Source organism: Epargyreus clarus, unplaced genomic scaffold (assembly GCF_041222505.1).
Source record: "Epargyreus clarus isolate Ecla_fem2 unplaced genomic scaffold, WU_Ecla_fem_2.2 ptg000023l, whole genome shotgun sequence".
NCBI lineage: Eukaryota > Metazoa > Arthropoda > Insecta > Lepidoptera > Hesperiidae > Epargyreus > Epargyreus clarus.
In genome coordinates this window covers 1,676,371-1,695,439 of record NW_027332230.1, presented here as the reverse complement: position 1 = coordinate 1,695,439, position 19,069 = coordinate 1,676,371, and the positions used below count along the sequence as shown (strand labels likewise).

Here is a 19,069-nt window from a genome sequence, read left to right as displayed (position 1 = left end):
CCATATAATATGATATTTGTTAGAAATAATCACGTGATTAAAATTATTAGTCTTATTGACTATTATTTTAGGAACCACTATTGAAACCAATTGAATGCAGGGATTTTGAAGCAAAGCGGTGCGGTAATTATTTCGTAACAATTGAATATTGATACAAAATAGTGAAACAAATAACGACGTGAAATGTTAGTGTAATTGAATTCTATTCATATAAATCACTATTGTAATATCATTCTAGAAACAAATGACTGTTTTATGATTATGTACTGTTTCCACATTTGTTTTTGGCAAACCATCTCTTTTCTCAGATCAAACGTCACTAGTACACGAAACGATTGCGTCACTAAAGCATCTTACATCTCGTCCAGTGATAAATCTTTCCGTGCCATCCAATTGTCCGCAAGTAGGTCGTTGGATTGTCGTCCGCCTATTTACTGTCGTATCTCTCGCGTTTTAGTTTTTCCCGTTTCAATTTTCCTTTGTGTATCCCATTGTATTGTGTTGTTTTGTCTGATGAGTCTATTAGTGCCTGGATGGACCGCGTGTGGATTTAAGTGGAAATCTTAGTAGAGGTTATTAAATTGGGTCAATCATTCAACCCTATCTTATTATATTTTTGTTTCAGATGGCACTCAATTATATTTTTACGTTTTCATCTTTTAATTAGTTTTAAATAAACTACAGTTTTTGATTCACATTAATTAACAGGTATGCTCTTGCTGGACAAACTTAATTAGGACAAAATTATTCAAAGCGCGCATGCGTGTAACCCAAAAACTAGGAACATCTATCAACCGGAATACCTGACACGAATATAAATCCAATCAGAAATTTAACAAGCTGACATCGCTAGGACAGAGCGTAGGATTGGGCTGACCGCTCCAAAACTATAATCCCTCAACAAGGGCGCGCAAAAGGAGGTATTTACGGCGGCGCAAAATACTAGAGACACGCCCGCACAATCTGCGACAGGTTGGAGTTATGACGAGTATGAATTGCCGGTGCCAACGCTTTGGGTGCAGTCTAAGTTTTGCGAGGATTTTATCAATCTGTTTCAGATTTTGTTGTGTTTAAATAAAAAAAATGAAAAGAGTATAATTAAAAACCATAAATTCGACTAAAAATATAGTCTATTTACTTCTACAATTCAGACGAATCCAATAACATCTTATGTTTTATACTCTGTCAATCACGTCGTTTGGGCTGCAGGACGTGTCAAAAAAGAGATACAATATACATACATACATACTCCGCAGACGGGTAAAAAAACACTGTAAATAACATTTATTATAAGAAGGGCGTCTCAGAGCATGTCATTTTGTACAGAAATTCCTTATAATATAATTGTAATACATGAAGAACGGATTTATAAAAAATCTTCGTATGATAAAAATGAAAAGGAAATGAAAGATTATTTATTTTAAAAAATCAGTTCCTTGTAGAAAATTGTACTTTATAATTGTACAAATATTAACAACCTAAAAATAACTAGCATTCTACTTACGACTAGGCCCAGTTTTAAATTTGCGTTTGCCTTCGTGTGACCTAGTTTTTCTTAAATGACTTTTCTGGAGTTTACAAAATTTTAATAGACTTCTGAAACAAGGCAGTTTTAATTAGCCTCCTTAAGAGTTTGCATTACGGAATATGTAAGCAATATCTGCGATATAATTTAAATTTTACTGTAATGACAAAAATCCTAGGTTGGGTAACATTATGCCATTTGCAGAAATTGTACAAGTTTCTTGTTACTTTAATATTCTTGTTTTGAAATAAATTTATTACGAATTTTTTGACGTTTACATTTTTAATGACTGTATCTGTATTCCAATAAATTACTACGTCGTTCCATTCAACACATTGAGATAATAATTGGAACGTAAATGTATGTGTTATTTAATATAAGCATAAATAAATATTAAAATTATGCCTAAATTTACGCATTAAAAATCATAATCTTCTGTATTGGACCACACAGCAACAAGTAATTCGAGGGTCCAGTGAGTGAACCCATTTCATTTGGTATTACCCGTGATGGCTAGGATTTCTTGCTTTGTCAAAAATATTGTTTTACATAGTTGCAAATTCTCATTGATCTGTCAGATATTTGATTTTGTAAAATCACTATGTTAAGAACTAAGGAACTTATGTTTTACTAGCAGAACCCTCGGCTTCGCCCGCGTAAAAATATGATATGACATACAAATAACTGTAATTGTAAATTTGTACCTTTAACCATTTTAACGATAAAGTAACATTAATATTTCATTAATAAAAGTTTTTTTTATTAATGAAATATCAATATACATATTTTTTTTCATACTTTCATACTTTCATATAACTTTCATAGTGCTGGCTTCTAAAATGCCAAATTTTAAAATAAGCTGTCAACTATTTAACCACCTTAAGGGTTAATTTTGGAAAAACTCTTAAATTAGATTTTTATTATTTTACATCAGTAAGCTAAATATAAATTTTCATCGAGTTTGCTTTAAAATTCACGGACTTTCATACTAACTTTCAATCCCTATTTAACCCCCTTAGCGGTGGAATATCAAAAAATCCGATCTTAGTGCGCATCTACATTATAAAATGAAGCTATATTCCAAATTTCATGATTCTTCCTTTAGTCGTTTAGGCAAAACCTTGATTAATATGTTTTGAACGTGAGTATCTTTTCGCTTTATATATATAAAAGATAGATGTTCAGAATGTAATTTTACTCTATAAAATACATAAAAATATTTTTAATTGTTAAGAAAACTATTGAAAGCTATGAAATAAAATTTCTCTCGTATGAAAAATAACATGACTGTGTTACTAACACAATATTATCAACTCTGTAGCTTTACAAACGATAATGTTATCGCCCAGACAAAGAAAATAGACATTTACAATACAATTTAACTGACACTTTTCATATTATTTGCAGAATTTGGGGTCAAATTCAAATTCAAATTCAAATTTTTATTGCTCATGCATACAGTACATAATTATGGTGTTACAAGTAGGGTATTCGAACATGCATGTACCCTGCTAGGGCATTGCAATGAAATACATTCACATTAGCTCATATTTATCTTAACTTAGAATCGTCATTGTTTATATAAAATGGAAAATACATTATTATTACATTTTAATAGGTTCATATCAATAAAATGTCAATATTTATACAAAGTCAAATTAATCAATTATATAAAATTAATATTAATGTATGTAAATTGTATTTAATTAAGTATAGGAATGTCAACATTATCATTATTTAGGTTAAAGGTGAGATTTTTATTGAAGTAGATTGTAGGTATAGTCATTCAAAAAATTCTTGTAGTGAATAATAGCATTTACTTATTAATAGTTTCCTTAGTTTGTTTTTAAATGTAAGCGAGTCTTCATCTTGGATTTCTTTCGGAATTTTATTATATATTTTGACGCACATAGAATAGGGTCCGGAGCCATACATTGCTAGTCTAGATTGTGGTATTGCGAGTTTGTTCGGATTTCGTGAACTATATTTTTTTGTTTCATTGGAGCAGACAAATAGATTATTATGTTTTTTTACAAAGTTGCATATTTCTATAATGTACATGGACGTTAAAGTTAATATATTGAGATCTGTGAAATATTTTCTACAGCTTTCAGATTGTTTAATGTTGGCTAATATCCGTACGCATTTCTTTTGTAAGGTGAATAATTTGTTAGTGTCTGTGCTATTTCCCCAGAGTATTATGCCGTATTGGAGCCACGCGTGCGCATATCCATAATAAGCGGACTTAGCTGTTTTTAAGTCCGTGACCTTTTTTAACTCATACAAAGCGTATATAAATCTTGATAATTTTGTTGATATATATTGGATATGATTTTTCCAGTTGATATGTGTGTCGATGTGTAGGCCTAATAATTTAACGCTATCTACACATTCTATATGTGTGTTATGAATTTGATAATTAATATTTAAGGGGCATTTCTGGTGAGGTCTAAACTGTAATATTTTTGTTTTGTTTATATTTATTTTTAAATTATGGTCGCTTAGCCAGGAATTCACGTTATCCAACAAGGTATTTAACTTTTGATTCAGTAGCGAATCATCAGAGCAAGGAAATACTAATGAAATATCGTCAGCAAATAGAATACTTGTGGTGTTTACGCATTTGGGCAAATCGTTGATATATATTAGGAATAATATACATCCCAGCACGGATCCCTGTGGTATTGATTTTTTAAGTTCTATAAATTTTGATCTTTCTTTTGTTATGATACCTGTTTGCATGTCGTAATGTTCTATTTCGGTGTATTGGGTACGGTTATTTAAATATGAAGAAAACCAATCGTATGCTGTTCCTCGTATGCCTATTCCGTGCAACTTCTTTAGGAGGATATCATAATTAACCCGGTCGTATGCTTTACTCATATCTAATAAAATACCTACGGCGTACTTTTTTTGGTTTAATAATTGCAAAATTTGTTGTATATATTTAAAGGTCTGTTTTGTGTTCCCGAAAACGTTATATAGATTGTACGTGAGATTTTGAGAATAAATTTATCTAAATTATTGTTGAATTTGGAAGCTAACTTAACCCTATTGTTCACCATTACGTGGACGTCAAAAATCGTTAAGCGTAAGTCGATACCGCATTGTTGATCTACAGGTTTACGTCATTATTGACCCCTCCATCACTGCAGATGGATTCATCTGCATTCAATGCAATTATTTCTTTTATCTTGATGACCGTCGTGGCATTTATAACAGCTAGGCTATTGTGCTATAGGCACTTATTTCAATTTATGGCCAGCATATTTATATTATTTAATTTAAGTATTTGTATAGAAACGCTACATCAATATATATTTCCTTGTATTTTGTGTGTTCTGGCTTATTTGGAACCTGAAATTGAGATTGTATGTGAAGTTATTTTAATATGCTATGTTTTATTTTTCGTTTTATTGTGTAGTACTTATATTTGCTCTATTAAATACAAAACTTCTTATGAAGTAACGTACTTTATACGTAAAATAACACAACATATCCGAATAATTTATTACCCATATGAAAACATAATAAATGGGTCAGTGTGAAACTTGTGCGGATACAAGTAACCCTTCAAATATGTTGCTACGTGGGATCTTAATTAAACTTTGCTCACATTCAGAGATTCAATTAGAATCTAATATTGACATTAGACTTAACGGGACCCGCCGCAACTGAGATCAACACCTAACATTAGCATAGTTGATTAAAAGGCCTCCCCGGCGTGGATGTTAACTCGTAAACGTCAGGCGTATAACATATCATAAATCATCTCAAGATCACGGTTCAGTAACGAACAGTTTGATGTTGCGGTCTAAGTGTAACTCCTTGAGGGATCCCGAGCGAATTCAGCTCTATGCGTTCATCATACGGGCGGTTTTCTGTAGCTGTTCGCTTTGGCTTATGCTTAATTGAGTCGTAAAGGAAAGTGCAAGTCTAGCGGAAAGCTTGCAAGTACTGAATCAGCAGCAACAAGGTAGCCCGATACTCCGAAAGCGGCATAAAGTGCGAAAGTGCCAGATTGAGTCTCCGAGAATGATTTATAGTTCAATTACGGACGTTGCTGGATGTATCCGAAATAGTTAATTAATAAGTAATTGGCTGTGTATAAGTACTTTTTGCGATCCCTCCGAAGCAAACTCATTAAGCTTTTACGTAAGAGGAAATACATTTTATGTCTATTTATTCCCTTAATAACTCACTTCAAGTCTAATTATTATAAATATAGTACATTAAGGTCGCTATTTTAGTATAATCCGTAAACACTAATTAAAACTCAACCAAATACAATGCAGTGCAAAACGTACATTGTTACCCTAGTGGTTGAAACTCGGCCTGACAATTGAGGGTCGGGGGTTCAAAACCACGGCAAGCACTTCGAATTTTTCAAAGTTGCGTGTATATTAGATTACATGCAATAACGGCGAAGGAAAATATCACGTGGAAACCTAAGCTGTACCTGAGATTTACAGCTGAGAGGCCTAAACCTATCTTACTCGAGACGAGACCGTACCTTGTAGTAGGACAGCAATGGGTATAGGATTTAATTAAACAAGCGGTAATAAGTGTTGATACTAATAGACAAATAGCACAATCCAATAAGGAACTCACTAATGATATTCTAATTGAATGAGTTGTCGTTGACTGGAATTTTAATCGAATCGCGACTAATAATTAAAACGGAATGGATGCTCCGAAGTATAAATAATTTATCTCGAAAATCGAGATCGCAATCTCATTCTGTTAAAAGGTAGCGGAGTAATTGGAGGAAAATAGTGCTCGAAGAGATTCGACCGAGGTCAACTAACACACATTCTCTATCTTGTACTTGTCTAAGACAGTTGTTGAACATGAAACAAGGGTCTTAACATTCCGAGTGTACGATAAAATTAATTGTGAGATATCTCTCTGAGAACGATAGTTTTTTGGAGGATACTTTGTTAGCTGGTTCGCCCACGCCTTCTTACAGAGTTACGTGAAACGATAAATTGTGTTTGATTACCGATTGTTCTTGTACGAAGAGGGAAATACTGAATAAGATAGGAAAATCTAAGTATAATATTAACGGTAAAGATAAATATAGTGTTTCTATGTTTACTGGCCAGACTGGCGAAATTGTGTTTTAATGATGTCGTATCGGATTCTATGGAATGGATTAAAAGAAATAGTATTTCCAAGAAATTGCTGGTGTTGATGTACTGTAAAGTATTTTTGGAATAAACGTTTATTACATAATCATGTCAGTTATAAGTATTTATAAAAAAATTATGATTATAGTCCGCGAAAAACTGCTAGTCCGCTCTGAATATAGAAATGAATCGCGTCGCCTTAGCAAATTGTATAAATATACCTGCACGCAATAACTTCAGAGCGGACATTATCGCGGAATTGAGACATTTTATTATGTAACGGGTACTCACGATATGCGTTTTTAAATTTGTTTATTTAAAACTAATGATCACATACTTCAACGCTTAAGGAAAACACCGCAAGAAAAGGAATTGTATGAAGATGACGCTAGGTACCTACCTACAAACATGTTTAAATTTTTCTATTCAAAAGTTCGTAAAGTCTACCAATTCACAACTAGCCGCCGTGGTAGAATATGAATTAGCTCTTATGACTTAGCTTATCACTATGGAGCACACCCCTACCCATCATTGGGACCACAGACAAAATACAGGTCTGTGATTGGGACATTAATGGGTTGATGATGATGTTTACTGACTGCCACGATCATATCGCTGGTTTACGATCAAAGTTTACAGTTTACGATCAAAAACATACCTTATGTCGATAGAAAACCAAAATGAGTCTCTAGCGGCAACTGGGGCGGGATTAATAAAAACTGATTGTTCTCAAAGGACTATTGTGTGATAGATGTTTTCAAGTAAACGGATTGTTAAAGTTTATAAATAAGATTTACATGACGGTTAACGGTAACACCTATATATATTAACGAAAGCAGTATTTTTGTGTTGAAATCCCTATTCTTAAAGCTAATATTTTTATTATGTTTTTAATTTTGTTGAATAATATTACCTGACTACAGAACGTAATATTTTTGTTCGTATGTATGTCTTCCTTCTTCTTTTATGACATGCTCTACACCACAAAGGGCTTGATAGATAATAGAAAAAAAACAAATGAGTATGCAGTCAGATTAATGGCCATCCTACTTTCTGGTGACCAGATACATACGTTCATACACTTGATACCATAAGAACGAAGTTGGAATGTCTCCTATAAATGGATCTATCATACTACATACATAAAACACTGTAACATAACATACATGACGCTGTATTAAGAATATTATGGGTTTTCTGCTATCTGCTTTGACATACAGAACTCTAATTTTTTTTATACAAACAGACCTTACATAGGGTTCGTACACAAAACTGCGATGCGACGTCGCATCGCAAAAATCTGCGAGCTCCCTCGACGCATCGCAAGAACTTGCGAATTGATTCGCATCGCACAGTGGTTGTTGTTGTTGTTGGTCACCCTGAGAGACGCTACGCCGCACGATATCGCATCGCAGCAATTCGCATCGCAATTTTCTGCGTTGCGAATTCGCATCGCGTCGCATCGCAGTTTTGTGTTCGAGCCCTATAATCGGTGTTTGACTTAAAACCCCTTGTTTTAAAATAATATGTCCTTTGACAAGCATATAGAGCTTTCAACAAACCATAAAATGTTCAGACAAAGGTTTCAAATGGGAGGAAAACCAGCGACGCGCCGATTTTATCTCAAAGGGAGCATTCGTTATCATAGTGTGACACATTGAATGCTGGTGGCACACTTACGAGAGAGACATTTACAACGCGCGATGAGGTTTTCCAAACAAATAATATAAATTGAATTGTCTGTTTGTAATCCCATCTATGAGAAATTAATTATAAGTTGCTTTAACGGTATCCTTTAATACCGGAAACCTGCCTATTTGAGAGATTTAAGGATCTCAAAGGTAAAAAAAGTTTCGATGTTTGAAGGTGGTAGAATCCTTTGTGGTTGGACTCCGGCGGCACCATCGCCACACCTATTTCTGCCTATTAACAGTGTCAAACGCTGCTGTGTTCTGGTTTGAAGGGTGTGGTAAGGGAGACATACTTTTACAAGGCGTTCTAGCTTAGTCCTCAGGGGTAGCGGCGCATCTGTGGTCGTCCTCAGTTAGGATGACCTAATCCTATCGGGGGTTGATTACAGATGTCCATGGACGGCATTAACCACTTATCATCAGTTGGACTGCACGCTCTTCTGCTACTCTTATAAGGTAAAAGAAATCTACAACGATGTCAGAATACGACTAAAACAATGCCAAAACCGTACAATATAAAGGTTTGCATCAAAACCAGGTCGGATATCACAATGTACCGTCAGGTGGCGCTCCGCATATAACGCATTAGGTGACGAATTAACACTACAATCGTATGATGTGTGTTTGGAAACACTACTTTTAGTAATCAATTTAATAATTAATATAGGGGGTCATTCACAGTACTTTATACAATCCCATATTGTTTATTGAATTTTAATAAATTGTATTGAAAATACGCTGAAACCTTTTCCATGCAGGAATCAATCAATCATCATAATGATTGATTGATTTCTGCATGGAAATGGTTTCTGGATGTAATCACAAAAAATACCGGTATTAATAAATATTAATATCGGTAATTCTTCAGGAGACCTATTCATACATTTTATTTAACTTTATTGCAATATACTATTAAAAGAGGTTGGTCATATTGTGGGTTAGAAATAATACCGATTTCTTAAATACTAAGAGAATCCTAATGTTTTTCAGATATTTATCTTTGGACGTCATAGGGCGGTTAGAAATTTGTCAGTGTTCTTTGCTGAAGAGTTTCTAGTTACCTCATTTTCAATGAATTCTTATTAAATTTAGAACAAAGATCTATTAGTATTCCAAAAGGCTAGTCGGTAATATACAAATATTTAGAAAAAATAAAAGAAACAGTTATCGAAATCTTTCCATGTGACATTGATCGCTGAAGTCAGCTTCGTAGACAAGGTAAAAAAAAAAACAATACAGAAAACCATATAAAACATTACCTGCTTTTTTAAATGGATAAAGTATCTAAAGATATAATCACAAAGAAAACTATCAGTAAAAACTTAAGTAGGTACCGGACAAAGTCAACAAAAAGTAAATCGAAGCAAGTGTTATTTAAACAGGGCCGCCACCTCGAAGTTGGTGGAGGCACTCCACTCAAAGAGCATTCACAGTGATTATTCAAAAAATTAACTCTTACACACAATCGGGGAGGGTAGGAAAAGGGTTTTATGCAAAGGCAGTAATAAAAAGACAGCTTGCACCCTATTCTTGAAAACTAAACCGCGCAAGCAATAATTTATTCCGATTGTGTAGGGCTTCCTTTGTTTTTACTACCCCTCGACTCCCCTCCACTTCACCCCTACTTGAGATCCGATAGCCCTTTAGCATAGTTATTAGTCAACGTTCTATTTATTTTTGTTAGCAATGTATTGTTCTATCGCCTTATTAGTTTGCGCAATATTTACGCCGCGGCACGCACTACGCATCCCGAAATAATGAAGTTTGTGTTTGAATTAACTATTGCATTACTATTAAACAATTTGCATAGTTTATATTGAGCACCTGATGAATGAAAAGGGTAAGCAAACATAATTCATTCTCAATAAAACAGGTGGAATGCGTGATCATTTTTTTTCAATTTTTTTAAGAAGGATGTCAGTTTTTAAACTAAGATTGATATTCTAGGTTGAATTCTAGATTGATAAAGATTCAAGGTGGAAGAACCTTTGTGGTTTTAATTCAGTGACACCACCGTTACATATACATCTGGAAGGTGGTAGAACCCTTTGTGGTTCGACTCCGGCGGCACCACCACCACACCTATTTCTACCTAATAACAGCAATGTTAGGCGCTGCTGTGTTCCGGTTTGAAGGGTGTAGTAAGGGAGATAGACTTTTCCGAGGCGTTCCAGCTTAGACCCCAGGGATAGCGGCGCATCTGTGGCCGACCTCAGGTAGGAATATCTCATCCTATCTGGGGTTGATTACAGATGTCCATGGGCGGCAGTAGCCACTTACCATCAGGTGGATTGCATGCTCGTCCGCTACTCCTATTTTAAAAAAAAAAAAAAACATGTGTATGTAATACCTTTATATATACATTTGCCTAATAACAGCAGTGTTCAGTACTGCTGCGTTTTATTTGAAGGGTGTGGTAAGGGTGACATACTTTACAAGGTACTCCAACTTTGTATACTAGTAGTAGCAAAGCAACTGTAACCGACCTAACGTAGGACTCTAATCTTATTTGACTATATAAGACTAGTGTCTTATATAGTCAAATAAGATTGGCTAGTGCCAATTTATCAGGTGGACTGCATACTCAGTACTCACACTTCACGATTGTAAAAAAAAACATACCTACACTAAGTTCTACAACAGATTTTGTACGAAAACCCCCATATTCATAAAACATTAATATAACATCGGTTAGGAGTTAGGACTCGACGGCTTTTTGCCAAATTAAGTCGAACTGACTCAATTGTTTGTTCAATTTCTCGTTTTATTTAGTTTTTTGGTATTTCGATTTGTTGAATGCGTTGCTTGCTCTAGATTAGTAGTGGGTGTATTTATTTTGCATTTATTTTCACTGGTTCAGATTTCAAAGTTGTTAGTTAAACTGAATATTTTTCGGATTTGCTTCAGAATTGCGGCTAATGGGCAATTGAACTAATTTTTCAAATCTGTGATTGAACTAATTTTTCAGATTTGTGTTTGTTTTGCTTTTTTATTTAATAAAACAGCAAACGTGGAATCCACCTGAAATCGCCCATAAATCTATATGTTTAGCCCTTCTATAATACATCAATCGACTATTGGTTTATTAAGGCTTATTGATTGTCCCACTGTTGAGCACGGGTCTCCTGTCAGAAATATACCTTCTGACAGGAGACCCGTGCTCAGCTGGCTTAGATCAGCAGTCGCCAACTTTTTCGGAAACATGTAAAACATATTGTGGTAAATCAATTAATTTACATAAGGCCACGTATAACAAGGCTAACTTAGTATAATAGTCTCTAAAACTTGTCTCAAATTTGTATATTTTGAATTTCATGTTTAGAAGGAACGCCGCCCGCGTAATTTAGATATTTTTTTTATTTTATACGACGGCATAAATAAAACTTTCAATGACAAAAATGCCGCTGACCTTGTTAATTTTGTTTTTTCTTAAACTTAGACACCATTCCTTAGTTATCGTATTATATTCGCAGATACTATTCCAAGAAACCATTACGAACCATTAAAATAAAGCTATGAATGAAAGGGACATGAGAACTCATCAAGGTTACCTTAACTATAAGCAATATCGTAAACTATTTACTAAAGCTGATCATCGCACAAAAATGCTCACCGGAATCGTAACTGTAGCTTAGGCTTGTGTCTTACTACGAACGATGAAGCGAATAATCTTCATATCATTCTTATTAAATAATAATATTGTTCATTAAATAATAAAAGTGGGGAACTGGTTATAAGGTGGAGGAGTATAAGATATTAGAACCCTTTGTGGTTTGACACCGAAGGCACTAGATACCGCTACTGCGTAATAACAGCAGTGTTAACGCTGCTGTCTTTCAGTTTAAAGGGTTATAGGAGACATACTTGTCCGAAGCGTTCCAGCTTAGTCCTCAGGATAACAAAGTATCTGTGGCCGCCACTTACTGTCAGGTAGACCACGTACTCGTTTTCTACCATTTCTGTTCTCGGTCTGAATATTTGTGTATTCATCTCTGTGTCTCCATGGCATTCACAAAACTTGGAAGCTTAGTGTACGACTGTTAGCATATAAACTGTTAAGTCGTTTTTATTTTAAATTTCGCTGCCGGGCAAAGGTTTCTCGCTCAACTCGTTCTCCATTAGTGGTGGAAGTGGTTTAATGCGAATTTCAGCGAAATCGCCTAAGAAACGCCGACTGAGATCTTTTTATAGCCGACCCGTCCCATAAAAATATTAAGTTTATTGGAAAGTTCCTCTAAACCGCTCTCAGAGGACTCTTGAGGTAGATTGTTACATAGGTGTTAATATAATTTGCAAACGTTTCCTTTTTTTTTAATTTATAAATATCGTATTCACAATTGCAGCCACAGTACGGGTTTTATACAAGTATCTTAGATAATATATATTTTTCCATCTTTATTTCATAAAGGAGTTTTTGTTTTTTGTTCACGAGGGGGAAACCTTCAAGAGGTACCCGATGCCGTGGGAGCGACACAGGGTTATATGGGACTCTTACCGCCCTAAAACCCCCCCAATGGCCGTCCTCGGCGCTGCGTAGAGGGCTCCAGGATCTCCAAAGGAACGCAACCGGAGTCCTCTTAGCGCGTTGTCCCGTCGGGCTCCGCCCAGGTGAGCTTATCGCTCGCCACACCGTCTGGTGCGTACGACGGTATGCGACCACCGTCGTCCTTCCCGGGGCCGTTGGCCGGGCGGTTCGAACTCCCACTCTTGCCACCCACGACCCCAGAAGCCCCCTTTTAGCCGCCTCTTACGACAGGCAGGGGATACCGTACCCGTATATTCTTGTCCCGGAACTACAGGGATAAAAGGAGATGCCACATGCTTTCGGTCGATTTTATTCCCTTCGAACCATGGGTTCATATTATACGGTTTTATACCAGATGCCTTTGGATAACAATCGCTCATCAATATATTCGTGCATCAAGTTTGTCGACACTTGTATTTCAAGTAACCAATCATTTCCGAAGATAATGGACATGAATGAAATGAATGAAATATATTTATTTTATATAGGCCAACGGCGGCACTTACAAATTGTCAGTTAAAATATTTTTCTTAAACTACTACCGGATCGGAAGCGACCTCTACTGAGAAGATCCGGTTCGAAACTCAGTGGGTTTGTCTTTTTTATAATAATTATTCTATTAAGCTATTGCATAGCTTTTATCGCGGGCTTTAAGCGCGGCGACCGAATCGAGAAATTCCGTAACGAAAATTCCTAAAATTCATCAACGTGAAAACAGATGGCAGTAATACACATTTTTTTATAATCCGTGCGGAAATCTTAAAATTGCGTGAAGTATATTTTTTATATTCCCATTATAAAATTCAAAATTATATTACCACATTATCCTAATAATATGTTTTATCAACATAAGCTATGTTGAATTCTGGATTAATAAAATAACGCAAAAGAGTGTTTGTAATTTTTAAACGTACGATTACAACTGACAGACTTGACAGTACAAAATCAAAACGCCATTATGATTTATTACGAACAGCAAATATTTCATTAACATCGGATAGAAAATATATAGCCAAACGCAAACATTTTCCATTAACTTCAGCTCTTGCTCTAACTATACATAGTATACATAAGTCGCAAGGTGGAACTTTTGACGAAATAGTATATGAGTATAAAAAAGCACATTCTCAGGCACTCGTTTATGTTGCGCTCTCTCAGGTGACTAATATTGAAAAATTGTATATCACGAGAACAAAAAACGATTATTCTACATTTAAGTTTTATCATAATCGAAAGCAAGCTGCATCGACTGCATCTTTGTTGCAAGAATTCAAAAGACTGTCTCTAAATAGTGTTCAGACGATAGCTCAAAGTGTATTAGATTTCATTAGTAATAGAAATGGCATTTCAATAATTACTTTCAACTGCCAAAGTCTAAATAGTCACAAATACGATTTACAAGATTCAGTTACGAGGCAAGCAAATGTGTTACTTCTTACCGAAACTTGCATGACGCCTGACAATCCGATTGAAATACCTAATTTCAATTGTATTGTTCAATTCAAACGAGATACTGTTCCGAAAGGTGGGGTAGCTATTTACCAAAAAAATAATAATGTTACTAATGTTATGACTCCGAATATTGAAATAAATATTGCACACGTTAGCGATGTTAATGTTAGGAGCTCATTTGTTGGAGATATTTGTGCGTGCTAATTCTAGCCTAGAAATGGCCTACACATAGTCATGGTAGCAATTTACATTTCTCCGAATCCAAAATTAGACGACCAAAGGTAGAGCATTTTATTCATCGGACTTTACTGGAGTACACTGAAGAAGGGTCGAAAATACTTGGTACAAATGGTAATAAATTTCCACTTATCTTGGCTGGCGATTTCTACATCAACTTCGCTGATAAAAAATCAGAGCGGTTGACAAGTTTTCTTTCGAAAATATTGAATTTGAATACGAACAATGATCCACAAGAATCCACAACAAAATATGGAACCACCATTGACGCGGTATTTTTTCCAGATATTTAGAAGATATCAAGTCTCAAACTTATGTTTCTTATTTCAGTTACCATAAACCTATAGTTTCAATGATAAATATTCCTGAAGAACCGACATGTATTGAAAGATAATAAAAATATTTTGAACAATATTAACATCTCATTTATTTAATAAAAGAAAAAAAATGTTTTTTATCGGTCAACACGCTCAAAGTGTAACTTGAATTAATATCAAAGAAAAAAAAATACTGCATAAATAAAATAAATATATAATTGTAATAGCTTTACCGCGGCAGTCTCCGAGTGCCACACGTATTTTTTTTTTACTTTACTACATACGAGGACTAAGTTCTTAATAGCCCTTTACACCCGAGATGATATGAGCGTGAGTTTCACTTTAAAAAAATTCCCACGTGATAGCTTCTTATTTTTCGAAACGCAACCGATGCCGATCGATCGTGAGGAGAGTATCGCACGTGCTACCGGCTAAGTGAGCGGGGTGCAGGCGGTCAGTTGTGCTAGGGACTCGTCCAAAGATGGCAGATTTTTTCGACCCGCGCACTGTCACAAGTATATAATTATTTTTGGTATTAAATGTTTAGTATCTATTATTAATTATAGCTAATTTGAAAGCTAAAAGAACACTAAATACGTGGAATTTAGTAGTTTATTCGATTAACTTGCAATTTAGATACAATTAGGTTGCAAATTTCAACTGTTACGATCGTGTGCCTACGGTTGTTGGTGCAGAGTAACGTTTGATGAAAATGCTTTTATTGCTACTACCAGTTATGTGTAAGTTTCGTCAATATCAATTTTGTTTGTTTCAATTTTAGGGGTACATTTAAATGACGATCAGATTTTGCCAGTGCGGGGTGAGGAGAAATGTATCGGACATTGAAGATCTTCATGAAAGTGAAGAGCTTCAACCAGATAGATTAGAAGAGTTTCAATTTGAAGAATTGTGCCCTGAAACAGATCCAGAAGCACATGCAGACCCTCAAATAGAAACTGACCTAGGATAGGATCTGGAACTTGAGCCTGAACCTCAACCATCTTCTTTAAAATCATCCCTAGAAATTTCTCGCCGCCGAGCATCTTCACGTCCAACACATCGAAAAATAGCTTGAAAAAGAATACGTTTTCTATCTTGAAAGGTCTACACATCCCTACCAACATCTCCAGTAAAGTTTCCAAAGAAATATTTTTCTTAAAATTTTAATTATGAGGCTCTTGATATGTAACCAGATGCACAAATTTATATTATCTAAGAAGAACCGGTCGAAAACTTAATTTAATTGCAATAGATATGGCTAAAGTTTTCTCCATCTGCATTATCATTGGATGTATTCCCTAGCCAAGAATACCTACGCCTTGGAGACCTGGATTTAAGACGGAGGCAATAACGGAAGAAAGAAGAATGTTGATTTTCATAGAATTACGTAGTTTAGGTTTCATTGCCAAGACAGATTTTTTATAAAGACTAATGAAAATAAAGACAGTGATGTTAAATATCTCCAAATTGTTTTAATTTTCTTATATTTTTTGATAAAAAACTATTTTTTTTTGCAATTTTCACGATCGTGAGTGTGACAGTTCCCACCGGAGACTCACGATCGTGAGGGTCGATTTCTGGATTACGTATAAACTCTGGATTTTTTTTCGTATTTTTTGTGGATCCCTTAAGCTATATAAAAAGCCGTAATAAACGTTTTGAATTGGAAATTGCGAAAAAAAATCTTCGGGTGTAAAGGGATAGGAGTGGCAAGGCAAAGGAGTAGCAGACGAGCATGCAGTTCACCTGATGGTAAGTGGCTACTGCCACGTATGGACATCTGTAATCAACCCCAGATAGGATTAGATATTCCTACCTGAGGTCGGACAAAAATGCACGGCCACCCTTGAGGACTAAACTGGAACACCTCGAGAAGAAACGTCCCCATAACCACTCCCTCCAACAGTGCTTAATACTACTTATTATTACGTTCTTGTGTTAGGTGTTTGTAACCGGTGTCGAACCACGAAGGGTTGTACCACCTTCAGCTTCAGCTTCAACTATAACCTCTCGTTGCTGGTCAAACAACTTAGTATAGTTGTTTCATTGTTCACATAAATGAGTGTTATTCTTTTATTGCCGAAACAAAGGCGGCACTTAGCCTCAAAGCGACGCGCCAATATTTATACAACCTTCGCTCCTTGAACAAGATGGAAGTAGTCCATAGAGACGAGGCAGCGGTAACGATAAGAATGACGTCATTCTCTCAAAGACTAAATTTTACATACTATTTATATACGATTGTTTTTATATAATATAGGAGTAGCAGACGTGCATGCAGTCTACCTGATACTAAGTGACTGCCCATGGCCATCTGTAATCAACCCCAAATAGGTTTAATATTCCTACCTGAGGTCGGCCACAGATGCGCTGCTACCCCTGAGAACTAAGTTGAAATGGCTCGGAAAAGTATGTCTCCTTTACTACAACCTTCAAACATGAACACAGCAGCGTCTAACACTAATGTTATTAGGCAAAAATAAGTGTGGCAGCGGTCGAACCACAGAGGATTCTATTACTTCAAAGAAGGTGTAGTTATAAACATTTTTTTCATTTGAAAAAAAAGTCAATCGCTTGCCTCTATAATGTGATCACATCCTAACCCCCACATCGCAAAAGCGGCTCTTGATTATATAAGAAAGCGTTCGCCTCTCCGTTCTCAGATGAGGGTAGTTGCAACTCAAGAGTTCTGGGGCTTGTGTACGAAATATGGTGCTTGGTTTGATCTTTAAGTTTAGCATAAATTTGGCCAATGTCTTCTATTAATAAAAAAACCAACGTATGTGGCAGCTATGAAAAATTACTGTATGTGCATTGTGCGTACTTTCATGCAAGGGTGGCGTGCATGTGCATGCACGTATAAATGCACAAAAAATGTCGTGAAGTAACGAATAAGGTTAGTGCTAAGGTTGTGATTGTAATTCCGGGACCAGGATTACCTACAGATGCTTTGGTTCTGAGGACTAAAATGAAATGCTTTGACAATACGAATCTTCCTTACCACACCCTTCAAACCAGAACACAACACTTTTTTTTTTTTTTTTTTTTTTTTTATAATAATATAGGAGTAGCAGACGAGCATGCAGTCCACCTGATGGTAAGTGGCTACTGCCGCCCATGGACATCTGTAATCAACCCCAGATAGGATTAGATATTCCTACTTGAGGTCGGCCACAGATGCGCCGCTACCCCTGAGGACTAAGCTGGAACGCCTCGGAAAAGTATGTCTCCCTTACCACACCCTTCAAAACGGAACACAGCAGCGCTTAACGCTGCTGTTATTAGGTAGAAATAGGTGTAGCGGTGGTGCCGCCGGAGTCGAACCACGAAGGGTTCTACCACCTTTAAAACACTGCTTTACGATAGACATTTATATATATAGGTGGCGCTACCGTTGAAGACGAACATCAAAAAGCACAATTATAATTCTAAAACTCTAAAAATATATTTCATACAATACAGTCTAGACAATCTTGGTACTTTTCAAAACCTGTCGGTACCACTATGCAATTCTATACAGTTGCAATTCTAAGTCCCGGCATTGAATAGAAACAATACCGCTCCCTTGGGACGTTTCCATCAAATCTATGACTATGTTCTATTAATACCTCCCCTCGTTTGATTAAAATGCCACAGCGCAAATGGCACGCCATTCGATACATGCAAAATTTGTTTGTATAGCACATTTGCGTCTAGGAATAGGTTAGAAGAGTTTTAATGGTATTATGCAAAACGTACACGAATGTACACTTAATATCCGATGTGAAATTTTTGGTAGTAATAAAAATAAATGATTATTATTTCATACTAGCGCACCCACATACTATTACACATTTATCACTTCTACAAAATGTTATTTAAAAATCAATAATTTTATATTGAAATTCAACAATTTTATATTTCACACCGAAAAAACTGGTTTATTAAGGTTATAAAATAAAGTTGTTAAAGTTAATTGAAACTTATAACAATAGAATTTAAAATTTAAACTCAAAAAAATACAATTCCGGTTCTTTTGAAAATTATTAAAAGATTTACATACTTACATAAAAAAGAAGAGTTTGACAGCATCATTTTCGAGTTACGAACATATAAAAGCGAACCGCAAGCTTTACAAATATGCATGAAAAGAAATTCATGCACAACAGTAAAATCCTTTCATCTCCGCAGAATCATCATTACGAGTACGCTTC

At 35.5% G+C, this 19,069-nt stretch overlaps 2 long non-coding RNA genes across 2 annotated transcripts in view; one reads left to right on the top strand and one right to left on the bottom strand.

Moving 5' to 3' along the window:
• LOC140751782 (uncharacterized) overlaps window positions 1-19,069 on the bottom strand; it is a 592,785-nt gene that overhangs the window by 36,785 nt on the left and 536,931 nt on the right. The gene's annotated exons all lie outside the window — the stretch shown is intronic.
• Window positions 15,177-16,337, top strand: LOC140751622 (uncharacterized). Its single transcript, XR_012103367.1, has 2 exons — window positions 15,177-15,391; window positions 15,658-16,337. It is a non-coding gene; the product is annotated as an uncharacterized LOC140751622 (long non-coding RNA).